Source organism: Helianthus annuus, chromosome 11 (assembly GCF_002127325.2).
Source record: "Helianthus annuus cultivar XRQ/B chromosome 11, HanXRQr2.0-SUNRISE, whole genome shotgun sequence".
NCBI classification, from domain to species: Eukaryota; Viridiplantae; Streptophyta; class Magnoliopsida; order Asterales; family Asteraceae; genus Helianthus; species Helianthus annuus.
Window position 1 is genome coordinate 45,230,988 of NC_035443.2, and position 20,450 is coordinate 45,251,437.

Genomic DNA, 20,450 nt, shown 5'->3' on the forward strand with positions numbered 1-20,450 from the left:
AAAATCCATCCTTAAAAATGATTTTTTTCATTAATCCTTAAAAGTCTGTCATAAACACTGAATGGTTCAAACATCTGATTGTTGAAAATTATCCACTGCTGAAAGACAACCTCTGTTTCTTCATTCTTCTTGTTGACCACTATTGCTTCAATCACTAAATTCTATCCACTGATAGTTAAAATCAGCCACTACTCTCACTTATTCACAGTTGTCAACCACTGATACTGTCCATCAGTGGTTTCCAAACAACTGTCTTCCACTATTCCATCAGAGGTTGTCACGTGACAGTTCTTAGCCATCCGATCTTTGTAACCGCCGCCACGTCAGCATTCACTTTTCACTCTCATAAAACCCTGATTAAACCCCCAAACTGAGTTTTCACTGCCGTATCGAATTCAAAATTCCTTCAAAAGCGGTTTCCATCTCTCATTTATCTTCTTCTTCCATTCGCAATTTCTCAAAATCACAATGGCTCTCACTCTCAAAACCCACACAATTATCTTTGTACACTTGAGAAAACAAGTAAAAAAAAGATTTCCATTCCATCATTGACGCACTTTCAACCTCAAAGTACAAAACTTTGTTGACCTACAACACACCCATCTACCCAGATACCCTACGCGATTTCTAGAAAAATGCTAAACTTGAAGTTCAAGACAAAAAGCCTTGGGCCATTACATCTAAAGTAGGAGAATGTTTCAATCACACCACACCACAAACCATATCAGAGGTTTTTGAGATGAACGATCTAACAGGTAAAAATTCTTTCCCAAAGGATGAGTATCAAATTGATTTGATCAAAAGAGGGTATGTAGGACAGTTAACAAAAGCTACCATGCAAAAGGGAGAATTTCCACCTCCCATGAAGTTCCTATTTCATACCCTGCTCACCTGTGTTTCAAATAAAACAACTGCTTTCAATGAAATTCCTTTGAAAATTCAATAATTGGGGTATGCTATGATGGCTAAAACTGATTTCAATTACTCCCAATAAATTTTCAATGATTTAGTCAAAAATATAAATAATATCAAAGAAAAGAAGAAAGCCTTCTTATTGTTTCCAAGGTTTTTGAGCTTTTACTTACAGCAGAAAATACCAAAAGACAGTGCACAAGTACTTGTCCAAGGTGCATCTTTTCAAATAAACATTGTTTCTGCTAAAAGTTTTACAAGGTTGTCAGAGTCAAAACCTTCCAAAACACAAACAGAGGAGTCTGAGTAAACTTTGGATGAGTCTGCATCTGCTCCTCAGACTTCTGCTGTTGAGCCCACTGCTCATGGTGACCACCGCAGCACAACCACTGTTGTGCAACCCCCACCAAAAATTCCCAAAAGAACCAAAAAGACATCCAAAAAGCCCACCAAACCCTCTAAAAAGGACCTCCTGGAAGGTGAGATCCCAAAAGTTAATCCAGTGACAACACAAAAGTCACCAATAACCACTGTTGCTACTTCCTCACAACAGTTGGAAAGATCTCCACCAAAAGCCTTAACTCCTCATGCTTCCTCACAAAAGGAGCAGGTTGTATGCACAGGGACACCTCAATATGAAGTATTACCCTCACTTGAGAGTATGCTTACAAGTCCTTCTCCCGGGGCTAAATCTCTTTCAACACCTATCCCTACCTCACAACTTCCACCATCCATTAAAACACTGTTTGATGCCATTGAGCTTCAGACACAAAACAGCCCCTCTCACCAACCCATTACTGAGAGTACAACCACAACAATGGCTGTGTCTGAATCCCCTCAGTTGGTTATCCCACAAACAGATGAGGAAGTTACACCACTGGAATTCTATGAAATTCCTGTTGGTAGTTCAAGTGGAGTAGCTACTACAGGTGTTGGATCCACTGATCTACATCTGGACAGTAGTTTCATAAGTAAGACTCCCTTGAAGGCAACCACCGCTGATGCTATCAACGTATCTACTGGTGTGTTCAAGTTAACCACCGGTGAGATTTCCAAGGTAACTACAGCAGAGGGAGGTCCCTAATACCAAGACAAAGGGGCATCAGTGGATGAACCATTGGAGACTCCTCCTCGTTCAACTGCTGATACAACTACCACTGGTAGGAAATCAGATAATCCCATTCATTTGGGTGATGGTTTAAAATACCAAGATTTGACGGAGAGGCTCTCTACCATGGAAACAACTGTTGCTCAGATGAATGAATCCATCCAGTTTTTGGTTCAAGCTTCCAAAAGTCAACCCACTCTACAACAATACTCCTAAGAACTCTAGAATGCAGTTCAACCTATTCTATCTCACCAAAGGGAATTACTTGCTGCTCAACACAAAACATAAATGGAATTTGTAAGAGTCATGGTTGAGGCAAGATACAAGGATACTCAGGTTGATATCAGGGGCATCAAAGAAGCCCTGGTAAAATTGACTGGCTCTACCCCTGCACCTATCTTTAGAGATGATGATGATCAAGATGATGCCAAAAGGGGGAGAAACATGACATGAAAAAATTTAGCAGTCCTACTCCTAGGCAAAAGCCAACTAAAAGGCCAAAGCCTGAGAAAAAGTCTTCTGCAACCACTGATGAAACATCTGCCAAAGAAAAGAAAAAGGGAGTTGATGAAACCCTAAACATTCAAGCAGATAAAGTGGAAACAAACAAAAAGATTGTTCAAAATCAGAAGGAAACCAAGGAAAGGGAGTGGAAGAAGGAACAAAAGACAATGAAAGAATGAGAAATAAAAACAAAGGGTCTTGGCACTTCTAAAAGAAGAAAATCTCACAAACACAACAAACCACCACTTGCCACATACCCAAAATCACCCTCACCACCAAAGACAACCACTGATGGTCCCAAAACCACTGTTGGTACCAAAAGAACATCCACTGCTACACCCAAACCAACACCACCACCACAAAAACAACCTGCCAAAAAGCAGAAAACAAAACCAACTTCACCAATGCCATCAACTGCTGCAACAAATGTTGACACTTCAATAGTTGTTATGACAACAACGGTTGAAACACCAATTGTTTCAATAGTTGTTAGTCAACCAATCACCACCTTCCAATTCCCTTCCTAAACTATACTCATTCCTATTTCCAAATCTACAATAAAAACCCATTCTCATACAAAGGTTTACACAAGAAAAAGAAAGTTTCAGGTGCATGATGATGACATACCAGCACCTACTCCTATCTCATCTTCACCTTTCATTCAAACCAACCCTGAACCATTCATTCCTCCACCATCACCACCATCAACCCTACTTGTTGACCCACAAATATTTGAAGGTCATGATCCTTCAAGAACTGTTCCATTAGTAGCAGATTATCCTCTGGAGTTGCATGCAGTTAAAGATGAAATGAGGCAATTCTATACAGTGGATGATCCTGCAAAGAACAAAAAAAAAAGTTCCCATCCCTTCATGGCTTCGGACCTCCCAAGAACATGGAAGAATATCTGAAACTTAAACTCACGCAAGCTGAATTGCAAGCCAAGTATGAAGGTAAAGGGAAAGGTGATAGTAACATCTCAAGTCGAATGCAGCATGGGCTTAGTAAAGTCAAGAAATTGGAAGACTATGCAAGAGACTTAAGTAAAGAGATGTCAAACTTACCACCAAATGCTGATTTACAAAAGAAGCTGAGGAAAGATCTCTTAGAGCTAATCATGAGTGAAAAATTTTATCTTGCCAAAGTTGAACAATTCAAAGACTGGCCACTCATTGCTCTCAAAACTGAAGTCAACAGAATTGAAAGAATCAAGAATGATCCTCAGATGAAAAGGTCTACACCATATTGGAATAAGTATAAAAAGACCATTACAAAACTTACTTTGGAATACAAGAGGAAGAAAGCTGAGTTGGTTGCAGCTAAATATAGTTCAGCAAAGACCATTTCAAAATGGTCAAGGCAGTATATTGACATGGTTTATGAGAAGCTTGAAAAACTAAGAGAGACAGATCCCACAGCACCAAAGAAACCAGCATACAAAAGCAAAACCACTGATGAGCCAAAGCAGCAGACCCTCTCTCTAAAAAACATTGTTCACATCATCTGACACATCCATCATTGCCTTAAATCAAAGAAAAAGGCAAAAGCAGATTGATGAAGAAGATGCACAGAGAGAAGCTGAAATCATGAAAGAGGCCATCAAGAGAATGTATGAAGAGGATCCTGCTTCAAAGCAACAAGAAACTGCCAAAAGATTAATGAGCAGGCCTCCTTCTCCAAACTCTCATCAAATAAAGTCCATCCCAAGAAATCCATTGAACTCAAAAATACTAAAGTGGAAGTCTGATAAAAAGACCCATGTATTGACTCTGCTCAAGTCCAATGGAAAAGTTGAACACATTTCAAGGAAGGATGCATTAGGTCTGGATGCAGGTGATCTCCTAGATATTTTAGACCTTCAACTTTGCAGGGATGAGGATGATGAAGACTCCATAAACTTTGAATTGCAATTCAAAGGGCAAATCAGGGAGAAGCTGATGAGAGAATAAAGATCATGAATAATGAAGTGTTTTGGCATCATATGTTCTAGGGGGAGATTGTTGGCCCATGCATTCAATCCCAGAAGAACAGATGATAAGGAAAGCCAAAACTGGTTCACAACAGTTGATCATCATAAGCAGAGCTTGTTCTAGATTCTCCCCATGACAGTGGCTATCTATCATCTGATGCACTCTAAGTACTGATCTTCTCAACAACTAATAGCCAAAGACCTGATGAAGTATAAAGACTGAAGCCCTAACTACTGTTGTCTCTCAAGTACTAATGAAGATTAAAGCACTGCTCATTCAAGGACTGATCACCCTTTGAAGAAAACACTGATCCTCAACATCAGTGCTTAGGCTACAACAGTGGAAAGCTGCAGCAGTGTTTATGTATAATCAGTGTCTAATGTAATCAGTGTTTTCTATTATCAGTGTTTAGAGTTTGTTAGGTTGTTAGATGTCACTTTCTAGGTGACGTCAGCAAAGATGCTCAGTGGTTTAGTTTGTACTATAAATTGAACAGTATATGTACTGTTCTATTAGCTTTTTTGCACCAAGTCATCTTGTACGAACAAATCAGTGAGCTCAGGCTGAGGGGGAGTCTAGTTGCATGCATGCATAGTTGAATTTTGTAACAGATACAATCTTTTGACTGAATGAAATCATGTTTGCTGAAAACTATTCTTCTTTGAGTGTGTGTTAAAATTTATTTCCATTTCCACTGCACATTAAACTCTGTTTTCATCTTCCATCTTTGTTAAACAACACAATCTAAGAAACTCAGATCCTAAGAATTTGCCCTCCAAAAATGTCATATGTACACTTCATTCGTAGCAAACACCCACGCTGGCACATAATCGGAATAGAATCCAGAGCTTCTGGATTGTCATTTAGTTGCAGAACGGTGTTGAGAATTTCAGCAGACACATCCACATTCCATTGCTTTACTTGCCCGCGAATGATCTCCTTTCCGTCAACCTCTATCACATTCGTCGAATCCCAGAATTCTTTCACTAGTGTCTTGTATATCGGCATCTGATGAGTAATCGCCTCATTTATCCTTGACTCGCGTAACCACCTTGTAATTTCGTTGAACTCAGTTATCTTTCCTTCCGGATCCAGGTACGCGACCATATTGTGGCGAGGCTCAGACATTATTTGTTCCTCGGTTTTATCCGTCTTCTTCATAGCGGGCTTCCGTTTCTGTTCCTTAGGAGCCATTCTACACATGAAAACGTCCACAATAAGAAGATAAACAAGGACAGTTGATACATGATCTTGAACATATGCACATTGTATAGTGACATTCAACAGTGATCACAACACACTGTGAAAAACCCAATTTTTCACTAAGTGTGGAACCCACGAAGAACCTATTTTATACTGATGAACTACTGGACGAAGAACCACCCTTGGACGAAGAACCTATCTCTACGGAGAATCAGGTTCTTCGTGACCATGACCTACGAAGAACCTAAGTCAAACTAAGTCTCTATTCTTCGTTAAGCACAGGGGTTCTTCGTCTACTCTTAACGAAGAATGGTTCTTCGTCTGCAATAAAAGGGAGGTTTTTCGTCTGTTCTTAGTTCTTCGTCCCCAATCAGTTCAAATGTTCAATAATTCAATGTATTAATTCAAGTGTATCCAAACTGACAACAAAGGTCATTTATAACAATCTGACAAATCGAATCAATATAGAAACCCAGGTGTACAAGAAAACATCTTAACAACATCTAAAACAAAATCTTGACACTAAAAACAAGAACCCCTGTTCTAACGATTAAAAATCCAAACAGTCAATCTCATTCAAAACTCTCAATCCATTAATAAATATCATCAACCTATTCATCTAGTTTCTGATTTTGGTCAAGAACAGAGGTTTCGAACAAGAAAGATAATTAAAATAGGGTTTTTAACATGAATATTTTGAAGAAACTTGGTTCGATACCCACACATACACCTGTTACAGATCTTCATATATCTCACAATAATATTAAAGCCAAATAAAACATGAACAGATTTGAATGTGGGTTTTATTAAACATTTGAGAACAAAAGGGCTTCAAACATTCATCATACAAAAACAGAGGGTTTGTAAAGTCTTGATTAGGATGTTGATCCATTACTTTACCTAGGTGTAAGACAAGAATGGGTTTGAGTCGGTTAGGGTTTTCTCGAAGAAGAAGATGAAAATGGGGTTTTGCATAGAGAAGATGAAAAGTGAGTTTGAATTTGTGATAAAGATAACTGACAAGGCACTCATTTTTATACCCTGTCCCCTACGAAGAACCCTCTTTCACGAAGAACCTGAAATGGGTCACGAAGAACCTTGATGGGCTAAAACAGTTAAGCCCAAATACCTTGATCCCCGAAGAATGGGTTCTTCGTCGATTGACCAACCCAGCGAAGAACGTGTCATGAAGAATGGTTCTTCATTGACTTGAGGTATTCTTCGTTGACCAGAGGTTCTTCGTTGAACCTTTGGTTCTTCGTGACTTTCCCGAATACAAACCAGCATTCTGGTTGTTTCGAAGCTAGTTACGTGTCTGCACACCACTTTGGACATCTCCTATAATATTCTGCCGAGGATGAGTATCATGGATTCGAGTTTCAGGAACATCAGGAACTCGAGCATTTGTACCAAATTGTTGATATTCAAATCAACAACGAAATCGATGCCTGGAGACGTGGTAGATGTGGATGCATTTCCTTCAGCATTGTCTTGATTCTGCACCTGAGAAGTTGCTTCAGAAACACGTTGAACAGGAGCTTGGACAGGAGCTGAAGTTGCTTCATTTACATCATGAAACTCCTCATCTTCCGATGAAACATTATAATCAGCTGCATCTTCAAACTCCTCATTTTGAACAACATTATTGACCGAAGTAGACTCTTGTCGGTTAACCATTATTGGTCGCACTAATGATGAGTCAACTGCAGCATCACCTTCAAGTAACATTTGTGTTGCTGCAGACGCATCATCAAAAGTTGGCCGATTAAAGGAATCAAACAGTCCATCATAATCAAACATCCAAGGAGCACCCGGAGCTCTCACAGATTTAGTGTACCTTGGAACCTTAACTTCACCCCATTCTTCAATCCTTTTAGTCATCAGATTCTACACCCTGAAATTTGGAGTCACATACCCAAGAAAGAAACCTTCGATAGCCTTTGGACCAAACTTACAATGTGGATCGATCATAGTGCATGGAGCTCCAAAAGGTTCTAAGTAAGACATATCCAGTTTCCTTTTATGTAACAATTCGTAAGATGTTTTCCCATGCCTTTTAACAGTAAGAACTCTGTTCAAAGTATAACACGCAGTCGCCAGAGCCTCTCCCCAAAACTAAATAGGAAGCTCCGACTCCACTAACATAGTTCTTGCCGTCTCGATAAGCATTCTATTCTTCCTCTCAGCGACACCATTTTGTTGAGGAGTATAACAAGAACTGTATTCATGCAGAATTCCCTTAGAAGTACAAAACTCGCCCATAACCTGATTCTTGAATTTCGTGCCGTTGTCACTTCTGATTCGCTTTACTTTCAACGTGTACAAATTCTCAAGTAAAGTGAGAAGATTTTTGAGGATTTCCGCCATCTCACTCTTGTGTGCCATCACTGCTACCCATGAAAATCTTGAATAGTCATCAGTAACAACCAAACAATAAGCATCTCCAAACATAGTCTTGTGCTTCATAGGTCCAAAGAGGTCCATATGAAGACGTTCAAGAGGCATGTTGACAGTGTTGACTTTCTTGATCGGATGTGACTTCTTCGCTTGCTTTCCTTTTCGACACGATACACAGACGTCTTGTAAATGAAAACTCTTGACTGAAACACCATTCACAAGATTATTTCTCACCAAATGGTTCATTTTCCTCAAGTAAATGTGACCCATACGTCTGTGCCAAGATATAGACTCCTTTTCAGTGGCCTTTGAGACAAAACATGTAACTTGTACAGACGAAGTAATAGCTTGGCTCATGTCAAGAATATACAAATCATTGATTCTTGGAGGCGTCAACACAATCCATTCTTTGGGAATCTTGAAACCGGGTTTCAGCACATAACAACTGGTATCATCAAAATGAACCGTGAACTTCTTGTCACAGATTTGCAAAACACTAAGAAGATTGTGATCAATTTGACGAACATAATTGATCTTGTCAAAACTCACAACACCATTGGAAATCATTCCTTCTCTAGTGATGTAACCGCCTTTTTCTCCAGCAAAGGCAACATAACCTCCCCTAATGCTTTTCACATCATACAGGAGCCTTAAGTCGCTTGTCATGTGCTGGGATGCTCCACTGTAAACAATCCAAAGACTATTCACAGTTCCTCCTAGAACACCCTGCACAATACAATACACTACACAATCAGTTTACGATGGGGACCCAAGCCTTAGTGGTCTTGGGTCGACCCTTATCATCAAGAAATGTGATTTCTATTTCTTGATGATTTGGAAATGGTGTGCCTCCCCTTGAAACTGTACCAGGTTTAGGTTTCCAAGATTGTTGTCGTTTACCAGATTGATTGTTATTTACATATTTAGACATTTCTGGTTCTAACGAGTTTGATGAACTTGGTTCCTTTTTTACAACATCCAGTTTTAACGGTTTCTCGATTACCTTAACATTTTTACGTCGTTGTTTTGCTTCTTGTTCCTTAACAGTACGTCTGTCTTGTTTAGGTGACGCAGGGCGATGTTGGTAATCCTTTTCAGGAGGGGCATTTTCAACAAACTTTGGTTTTGGTGGGTTTGTACAATTTTTGATTATATGACCAAACTCCCCACATTTAAAACATGATCTCCTTTCAACAAATTTAGGAGATTCCGTTCAATGTCCCGGTGTTGAACTTGTAGGCCTTGAGGTACTTGTTTCATTATCACACCCATTTGTATGTTGAGTGTAATTGTTTTCACTGTTACGTTTCAAAATTTTGACTTGTTGGACAAAATCAGTATTAGATTTGTTTTCAGAAGTCTCAACTTTGGCAGTACCGCTTGAGGCCACAAATTTAACATCCTTTCCCTTTTTCTTGTTTCGAGCCCCTTTTGGTTCAAACTTAGGTTTTTGAGCTCGTTTTTCCTGTTGTTTACTTTTAGGGGCGATTGGTTGTCCCTCGGTTGGTAATTTTTTATTCCCATATTGTTTTCTAACTTCAGATTTTGGAATAGGATCACACTGAGTTACTGTAACTCTCGGGATCGCCTTACCCAAAAACTTACTAGTAGAATCTTCTAAAACTCTATCAATCATGGATGGATTAAAGTTTTTAATTGGGAAATCCTTGTTAGAGTAAATTTTATCATCACCAATAAAAGTATACAACACATTATCGCCCTTAAACGTAGACACAGATTCCTCCACAGATTTGATCGAATCAATCTCTTGTTTTGCAACTGATTGCGCAATAGGGGCAACTGGAGTAGGAGGATCACACAAGATATGATTCTCAACTGGAATTTCTACTCCTTTTTCTTATCAAGAGATTGATCTTGATCACTCACATCTGATTCATCATCTGACGAAACATAATCCTCAATTATTGGAGGACTTTGTTCCGCAATACAAGACACATTTTCTGTCTTTTCAGATTCCTTTGATGAATCGTCCAGTTTGAACCCTAATCCTGTTGCAAACTCTTCGGGATTAAGAGGTACAGATGGTTCAAACCGTGGCATTTCCTCCTCATCAGGCAACTTGGTATAATTGTGTCTCAACGGAGGTGGACACGATTTATACCCAATGTGCTTAACATCTCCTTTCAGCTTTTGAACCTCGATGATATGATCGAGCACATATCGGGAGTTAGAATAACTCTCCAATTTGAGCTTGGTTGCATCATGCTCACATTTGGCAATGGCTAACTCCTTTTTTTGTTTCTTCAATGATATTAATATAGTTATTAATACCCGTATGCTTGTTCAAAAGTGTTTTTGTTAATTCAGATACACTTTTCTTGAGCGTTTCAATTACAGATTTGAATTCTTTTTCATTATGAGTTAGAGCCATATTTGCCTCCTTGAATTTTGAAAGATCAACTACCAACCCTTGATTGTGACTAGTAACTACTTCAAGCTTACGTTTCAATTCTACACAATCATTGCATACGATAGGAGTTTCGGTGTGTACCTTATTAGTCGAAGCTGCAACATTTACCATAAAGGCGGTTTGATAAGAAAAAGATCCATCCTTGGTGAAGAATTTTTCCATTTCCTTGGATGCAACTTCAGCTTTCCTTATCAACACAGATTTCTGACTTTTAAGCTCCTCAGCTTCTTTCAGCAAACTGTCAACCTCAGCTTCTTTCAGCAGACTGTCAACCTCAGCATCAAGATTTTCCTTTACATCCGAATCTAAACTATAACCTCCCGCACTTGAGCTTTCCTCATCCGAACTACCACTATACCCAGAACTGTCATCATCCTCAGAAAACTCCTCTCTGTGAACATGTTTGATGTAATTGATGATCTTGGCATAACAAGCAGTTCCTCCATTTCCTTCATTTCCCTGATTTCCCAGTTGAACTGACCAGTCACATCCTTCATCTACATGAACTACTAAGGCACTGTTTGAATTTGAAGGCCCCGACTGGTTTGAGTTACCCAGGTTGTTAACTGCAAGAATGCTCCTTTCATTGTTAACTTGATTTGCGTTGGATGAGCTTGATTGGTTTCGGAAAGGATTTTGATTTCCTTGTCTGCTGGGTCGAGTGCATTCCCGTTTGAAGTGACCTTTCTCACCACAATTGAAGCACGTAACTGCATCCTTATCAAAACCATACATAGTATCCCTTTTACTCTCCAAGCTTGTTCTACCTGTTCTTCTCATGTAGTCCTTAGCTCTTCTCACTGCACTTGCAAACGCCCATTTTATATCCATTAATTCCATTTCCTCCCTGTCTATTTGTTGATAGTCTTCATCTGTCAAATTAATGTTTCCAATTTGACCGGCGACTAATCCACAATAAGCACTCACCATTGTGTTTAGAAGTTCTATATGTTCCCGAGCACCTTCCACACTGACTTTGGTGAACTTTGAGGTATCAAATCTGACAGTGTTGGGGTTTGAATGTTGAGAATTGTTGTTGTCATAAAAGGCTTGTTGAGGAGCTGGTTGAGAAGGTTGTTGTTGAGCTTGTTGTGGAGCAGCTTGTGTGAAGGGAAAATAGGCTTTAGAATCAAATGAAGAAGGTTGTTGTTGGGTTTGTTGAGGAGCAGCTTGTGGAAAAGGAAGATAGGCTTTCAGATCGAATGGTCGCCCATAAGGGTCTGTGAGAGGACCAAAAGATTGAGCTGGCTTGGGTGGTGGTTGATAGGCTTGTGGGTCAAATGGTTGTCCATAAGGGTTTGTATTTGACACAAACGCGGTTTGAAGCTTCAGTTGCTGATTGGTACTAACTCCAGTGTTAATACCTCCAAAGTATATCTCAGGGTTTTGGGGAACTGGAATTCGTTTTGCCTTTCAAATTTCTTCTTCATCCTTGTTCTCAAGCTTTTGAATGAATTCATAAATACTAAGTGTATCTAAAACACCGGTATGCTTTATCAAGTCAATGAATTGACTCCACTTGGGTGGCAAAGCATCAGCAAAACGCATGACCATTTCTTGTTGTGTAGCAGTAAACATGTATGAGTGCATCTCACTAAGCAAATGGTAGTACCGAGTAGCCATGTCGTATAATGTTTCATTTTCCATGAACATAAATCCCTCAAACTCCTTCTTTAACAAATCATGACGAATCTTTCTCGTTGCTGCATTTCCTTCTCCCCTCGCTTCCAAGATGTCCCACAAGTTCTTTGTACTGGTACAATAAGCGAATTGATGATAAATATCCTTATGAAGTGCTTGAATAAGGATAACAAAAGCTTTCTTCTCAAGATCATAAGCCTTCTTATCATTATCGCCCATTCCCGCCAAAGTAAGTGGATTGGACCCTGCTTCTTCGAGAGCTACATTATACGGTGTAGTAAAGCATGTCCACAATTCGGTATTTTGCCCTAGAACATACGTATGAAAACGACCTTTCCATGTTGGATAATCGTTCATGTGATTTAGCTTTGGTGGACGATTATTGCTTCCCATTTCACTCTCGTTTAAGAGAAGATTTTGAATGCTATGATTCTGATTTGCGACACATGCCCATTGATTCGCAGTAATTTCTTGTTTGGGCATTAATCCTTTGATCCATTGTGAAGGATCTTGGCTTGTACTTGAGTTATCACTCCAATCCCAAGGATTTGAGCTCATTTTGGATTGTTATTTTAAGATGAGTACTTGAAAGTTTGAAATAACTAACAATGAGTAAAATAAAAACTTTCTGTCAAAACTGTCCAACTATTGAGTCACGAAGAACTATACCACGAAGAATGGACTCCACGAACAACCAATTTCAACGAAAACTAGGTTCTTCGCAGGTAAAGGTTCTTCGTGTGAAGTCAACTCACGAAGAATGGGTTCTTCTTCGGAGATCAACTCACGAAGAACAGGTTCTTCGTCTAAGGTTCTTCGTCGATGATGTTTTTCACCATAAGGTTTTTCGTTGAATGGTAGGTGAAAAGTTACTCAAAAAGGCAGAATCTTATCCCTGAATTTTAGAATGGTGTTTGGTGAATGCCTCAAACTGGTTAACAAACAAACATTCAAAAATTTCAAATTTTAGAAGAAGTACAGGAATATCCTTCAACAAAAGGAATATTCCGGTGACTTCTCCGGTCAAACCCTTGCCGGAAAAATTGTCGAGCCAAAGTTTTGCAAGAAATTTCAAGAAAAACAGTATTTTAGCATGTTACCATGTATTTTAACAAGGTTTTTGTAAAATTTTTCAGCAAAACAACAAGATTTCTTAAGTTTTCAGACCATTTTCTAACAAAAACTTCAAATATCTTGTTTCAAGCTCAAGAACACTTCCAAGATGCTTCACAACTTGTTCAAACACACTACTATGCTTGGTCTTCAACAAGAAAGAGAGCCAAAGCTCTGATACCACTTGTAGGTCCACTCGGAGGATCAAGAAACCTACTTTCTTGTTGTTAGAACATAAATACAAGTGCGGAATCCTTGTAAATATGCAACCAAAGCAAAGTATAAAGCACACACGTAACCAAAGATTCACTTATCTTGATTAAATGGAAGAGAACACTTACAAACACATACACACAGTGTTTACAGACTCACCAAGCTCTCTTAACTATTCTGCACAACACAAACTATCTTATATAGACCTCACAGCCCAGTAACATCACGAAGAATGTTACTGGGCCCACGAAAAACCAAAGCCTACGAAGAACTAGGTTCTTCGTGAACCATCACTACGAAGAACCCAAATGTGCATGAAGAAGGTTCTTCGTGAAGGTCCTATCCCACGAAGAATAGGTTCTTCGTGGGAGGCTGCAAACAACACATATATGATAGAAACATATGCAGAAACAGATAAGATAAAGCAAACATATGCAGACTGCATGTATTGTAGCTGCATTACAAACAAACATACCAAAACTATACAAATGTCGTACCAAGTCAAGATAGAAGGATATCTTGACTTGCTCGACTCGACCAAAACATACAGACTCAATAATACGAAAACCTTTCATTAAAAAAGGTTTGCGAGACCTCTTTTTGGTGCAGACCTCTGGATCTATGTCTTCTAATCTCTTTCATTTTGCCAGATACCAAAAACAAAACAGAACTCTCTTTCCTTCCTTCCTTTGTGCTTTGTTGCGGTTGTAGGGCTTCTCCATCACCGTCGCCATCCGCCGTATTACACCATCATCATCATCGAAGGTAACTGGTTATACTTGATCCTCTTAATCTTTACCTTTCCTTTGAAGCCCTAATCAATTAAATTACACTATTTGATGATCTGCATACATATTGTTTCTATTTCCTACCATCTTAGCAACAGCGGAATCTCAAACTCTTCACCATTAAAAAAGTCGTCGTCGTGCCGGTACGCCCGGAAAAAGTCCGTATCACGTAATCTTTGATTTCTGTTCGGTTTTGGAGGTAAAACAAGGTTATTATTGTTCGATTTGATCGTAATGTTCGATTTCTATTCGGTTTTGGAGAAGAGTTTGACTCGAAAAGCAACTGTGAGGTGAAATTCATATATGATAATAACGAAACAGAATGAACAGTAGTAATATAATAATTTAAAATTAGAATTAAGAGATGAGTAAATGGTATCGGATGTAGGTACCGATCTCAAATTTACTAAACCGGTGTATTTTCGGTACCGGTTCTGCACAGGTATTCATCGATTTTTACCCTCAAATACCGGTGCCGTACCAGTACCGACCGGTACCGAACCGTACCATAATGGACAGTAGTGATTTATTATTAAATTAAAATTAGAATTAGAATTATTTAAAATTAGAATTAAGAGATGAGCAAATGGTATCGGGTATAGGTACCGGTCTCAAATTTACCAAACCGGTGTATTTTCGGTACCGGTTCTACACAGGTATTCACTGGTTTTTACCCTCAAATACCGGTGCCGTACCAGTACCGACCGGTACCGAACCGTACCATACTAGGTATATTCGGTACCGGTACCCACTTTTGGGGATTTTGGTAACGGTATTTTTGGTACCGGTTGGTACCGAGCTCATCAAATCCTGTAGCAACGCAGCAATGCAAGTAATTGCACCGTTTAGATTACTTTTCATACACACAGTAAGTAAACTGTATTTCGTTTGAATGAGGTTTTATATACACAATAACTTATTTTGCTTACTTTTTTGTTTTTTTTTTTTTTCTATAATGAATGAATTGTAGCATGTAAAATTAACTTGAATATTTAGAATATTGATGAGCAAATTATATCAAATCCTGTAAACGAACCGGTATCGTATCGGTACCAAATTTAATATACTAAATCATTTTCGGTACCAATTTGGTACCCACCTTTTGGCGTTTTCAGAATCGTTACTTTAGGTTCGACACCGGTCTAGCACCATACCTGTATTTATTGATTTTTACCTTCAAATACCATACCGTATTGTACCGAGAATTTTCGGTGCCGGTACCTAATTTCGATGATTTTCCAGATTGGTACTTTCGCTTCCGTTACCGGTACCGAGCTCATCCATATTTTAACGTGTTAGCACCATAATAACTGAACTGAAAACAACCGAATTTCCAACGTGTAGGACGTGTGGGTCCTATTATTATATAGTAGGTTATTTAAAATCGTTTTTTTATGACGGAGTGATTATCCTTACCACGTAATTTTATTTATATTTTAATATTCGATATCTGTTTGCCGTTGCTGACACGTCTTTTGTAGTCATTGGGTCCCGCCGCAATGTGCGGGAGGAAAATAACTAGTTAGGTTATAATTGTTCAATTTGATCGTAATTCTTCGATTTTTGTTCTGTTTTGTAGTAGAATTTAGCTAAATTAGGTTATTAATGTTCAGTTTGATCATAATTCTTCAATTTTTGTTCAGTCTCAGAGTAGAATTTAACTCGAAAACCAAATGCAGAAGTTAAAAAACAAACAGTCTTCTTCTTGCAGACTGCAGAGGTTTGATCCACCTCTTCTGCTACTGGTGTCTGCAGATGTGGTCCGCAGACTGCAGACATTTTACCTCTGAAAAAACAAACAGCACCTAAAGCTCAACTTTTATTTATTCAACATATGACATTAATGAACAATATAAAAAATGGCATAAGAGATAGACGCCGGGAAATGAATTATAAATACACGACAAGAATATGCAAGGATCCATATCTTTAGTGAAACATAGGTTTCATTGTATTGTAATCTTATAATAGATTAATTTGAGAGGTGAGTGATCGAGTACTATACAATTGATGGACCCACCAGATAATATTTTACACGTTTAATTCTAGTAATTCCAATCGATTAACGTCAATCTCTCCCTCATAATCACATGACATAAATCAAACTTGTTTTTCTAGAAACATTCCTTCTCATTAATAATATAGACTATAATAATAAAAAAAAAGTTAAATGAGTGTAAAACTTGTTATTATTGCAGGAGATTTGAAGAATGATTTCTATGAATAGGATTCGAAGAAACAAGAGTGAGGACTATTTTGCAATTGCACCCCCACTAGACCACCTTCTACTTTGAAAAGATATCTGACCTAATTCCTAGACCTAGAATCTAGCATGTGCCCTATCCACCCCACTTTCATACTTCTTTCTACAGTGCCACTATCTTTCCAATCTCTATAGTGTCGGCCGTATTATTACTAAACCATAAAAACTAAACCTTACGACTTTAAAAGAGTGAGGTTAAATACAGAGAGTTAATATTTACATACCACTCTTTTCTATCTCTTTTTATACATATATAGATATAAAGAGAGATAAAGTACGTAATAATAAAATGTATAAATGTAAGAATAAAATGTAGGAATGTAAGAATAGTAAGAGCCCAAATATACCATTCTGGTATACATAACGCCTTGTTATACATAGCACACCCTCTATAAGATAAAGTAAATGGGTGATAGCGCACCTTCTATGAGACAAAGTAAAAGAGTGATGCGACTAATTTAGTTGCTGGAGACTTTATTGTCAAGGTTTATTCAGGCGCGCGTCTAGGCCCACTTCTCAGGCCCAGCCCAGCCTTCTCGATTTGCTTCAAAAGACCCATTTTCAGACCCTCGGACGCATTTTCAGGGCCAATTTTTAACGAAATTCCGGTCAAAAATCGTTTGAACAGTTTTGAACATGTTTGAAACAATTATAAAACCCTAAACAAGCCTTGAAACAACCTAAAACAACTTAAACTAGCCCTAAAGAAGCCTATTACATGTCCAAATTCCCTAAAATTTGTATTTTTATACTAAACGACTCGCTTAAAAAGTACTCGCTTTTTAAGCGCCTTGCATTGAGGCCCATGGCTCACCCTTTGCGCCTTGCGCCTTTGACAACTATGGTTGGAGAGGGGTATATTTGGTAAAAACTTTGAAAAAACGAATACGTTTACACCGTTTAGCACAACCCAAAAATAAACCGAGCTTCTCATTTTGGCACTGTCGATTCCATCAGTTAGGCTATAGGGTGTGGTCATGACCCTCATGACCACCATGACCCTTCACGTCAATACCATGTGACCCACCTCTAATCCACCATCCAAAACAATACCCTAAGGGTGTGGTAATGACCCAAACCACTATCATCTTATTTATTTTAATTTATCTTTGTCTAAAGAAAAAGGAAATTAATTTTTTTTTTTTTTTGAAAAATGGAAAGGATGACCATGGTTGCCATGGTTTAATGCATACAAACCATGGTGGATCATGCAAAGGGTAGTATAGCTTTCCATTCATGTTTCCATATGACGAATCATGTCCAACCATGATGCCACACCCTTTCCCCTTATAACAATTTATGAATACCCATTACTATTTTAGAATGAGCCATTACTATTTTAGAATGAGGAAATCTAAACATGGCCTTGACTTCCTTTTATATATTATAATCATTTTATAAAACATGGCCTTGACTTCTCTGTTTTCAAACCTTTAATCAGTTATTTTTAGAAAAGGTTATATATTATAATCATTTTCTCTTTAACTTTTTAAAACTGCTTTAAATGTTCATCCTTTTATATACACTTCCTTAAATCAGTTATTTGCTTTAAATGTTCATCCTTTTATATACACTTCCTTAAATCAGTTATTTTTAGAAAAAGGTTATATATTACGATCTTTTTCTCGTTTACTTTTTAAAACTGCTTTGAATGTTAATCCGTTCATTTTAGACACGTTTTTATCATATTTATTTATTAATTATTACTATTTATTTATTATTATTTTTTTGTAACTTGCTAAATTGGAACTTGAGACTTTTTGTATCTTTTATATTTATTTTTTATTTTTTTGTAACTTGTTAAATTGGAACTTGAGACTTTTTTATATCTTTTAGAAAATGGTTTATTAGGAGATTTAAAACGGCTGTGAACATATTCCAGGTCTTGTTACTTAAGTTATGCCTGACTACTTTGAAAAGCATGGCAAAAGAAAAGAAGATTGATGAGATTTATATGGGTATCAGGTGCCTCTGTTTCCTATCCCACAGCCATAGCCATCGCCATCAGCCCCGAATGTATGTCTTATAAAGCATCATTGTGGTTCGTTTTCAAACAAAAATATATCGCAATCATCCACATGAAAACGCGATAATCGTCTATAATTCTCCTTTATATTATGATGGTTAAAACTAGCCTTTTGAAAGCGACCTTTTTGTTAAAGTTTTTAAGATAATATCAATAGTTCTGTTACAACTATGTTTCTAGAGTATTTAACCATCCTTGTATTCACTTAACAGTTAACATCGCCTCACGTGCGTGATTGCAAGTTTTTCATGATAAAAGGAAAGACCATGATCACGAACCAGAAGATGTGGAACTTGTGATTGTTTTCGTTTTATATGTAAATTACAAGTAATCTTGTACCAAATTTAACCTTCTAACGGGTGGTAAGTGTCTAAGTCATTGTAACAGAGGTCTCAGATTCGAATACAGCTTTCACTGATTTTCTAACACAAGCTACATTTTATCTGATCCCATTATTGTTTTCCGTTTTATTTATAAATTACAAGTAATCTTGCACCAAACTTAACCTTCTAACATGTGGTAAGTGTCTTAGTCATTGTAACAGAGGTCTCAGATTCGAATACAGTTTTCACTGATTTTCTAACGCAAGCTACGTTTTATCTGATCCCATTACTGTTTTCCGTTTTATTTATAAATTACAAGTAATCTTGTACCAAACTTAACCTTCTAACGGGTGGTAAGTGTCTAAGTCATTGTAACAAAGGTCTCAGATTCGAATACAGCTTTCACTGATTTTCTAACGCAAGCTACATTTTATCCGATCCCATTATTGTTTCCGTTTTATTTATAAATTACAAGTAATCTTGTACCGAACTTAACCTTCTAACGGGTGGCAAGTGTCTAAGTCATTGTAACAGAGGTCTCAGATTCGAATACAGCTTTCACTGATTTTCTAACGCAAGCTACAATTTATCTGATCCCATTAGTTATCAATCAGTCTTATGAGTTTTCTAATAACACATTTTCAAGGCTACTAAAAAAAGTGGTTATTAATTGGTTTTTACAAACCTAGGACATACCAAGTTCTTAACATTATGACCCTACCGCAAAGAATAAGGCATGAAAGTTAGTCTAAGTCAGTCAAAAAACAAGTCATTTGGTTCAAACATTTCACAGAACCAAACAGTCATGTCTAAGAAGGCAATAATTTAGTGGGCTGCAAAAAGATATGCGATAGTCTAAATCAAATCCAAGAAGAAAAAATGAGAAAAATTTAGAGTAATATTGTTTGGCTGGCTGCAGCTTATTTGGTGAGGGTTCCAACAATAGCTGGTGTAAGATACATACTGCCTTGAGAAAGTGAATTTTGGAATTAGCATCAAATCTATACCTGTTAGATATTGTTCAGAAACACATACACAAAAGGACAAACAGATAATGACATTTATGTATAAACAATAATAATAACTCTACTTTCTACACATATATTCTTGCATTCAACAACATAGTATGACTCTTTATAATCATCACCCTATCTTTATCCAGAACATCTATACATATTTGTTCAATCGGGTCGGCTTCTAAACGCTTCTTCAAGTACATGCACTGATATATTATGAACCGCAGAATTGTAGGGTTCAACATGCCAGAGATTTCAACTTGTTTACTTTATTTAGAGAATCTGATTTTATTGTAGCAGTATAGTTTTTTTTATAATTTTATACAATACATTAATTATGTATATGAAAAATGGATGCAATAATATGGTTACCGATCAAATCAACCCAAACTACTCGTCAATTGTCATCTCAAAGTTCCATCCACTAAATAAGGTTTGTGTTATGCTAAGAATCGCACTTGGTTTTATTCTTATAGGTCACTAATCGTATTTGAAAACATAACACCTTTGTTCCGATCTAAATCCTACAAATCTCCCCAATA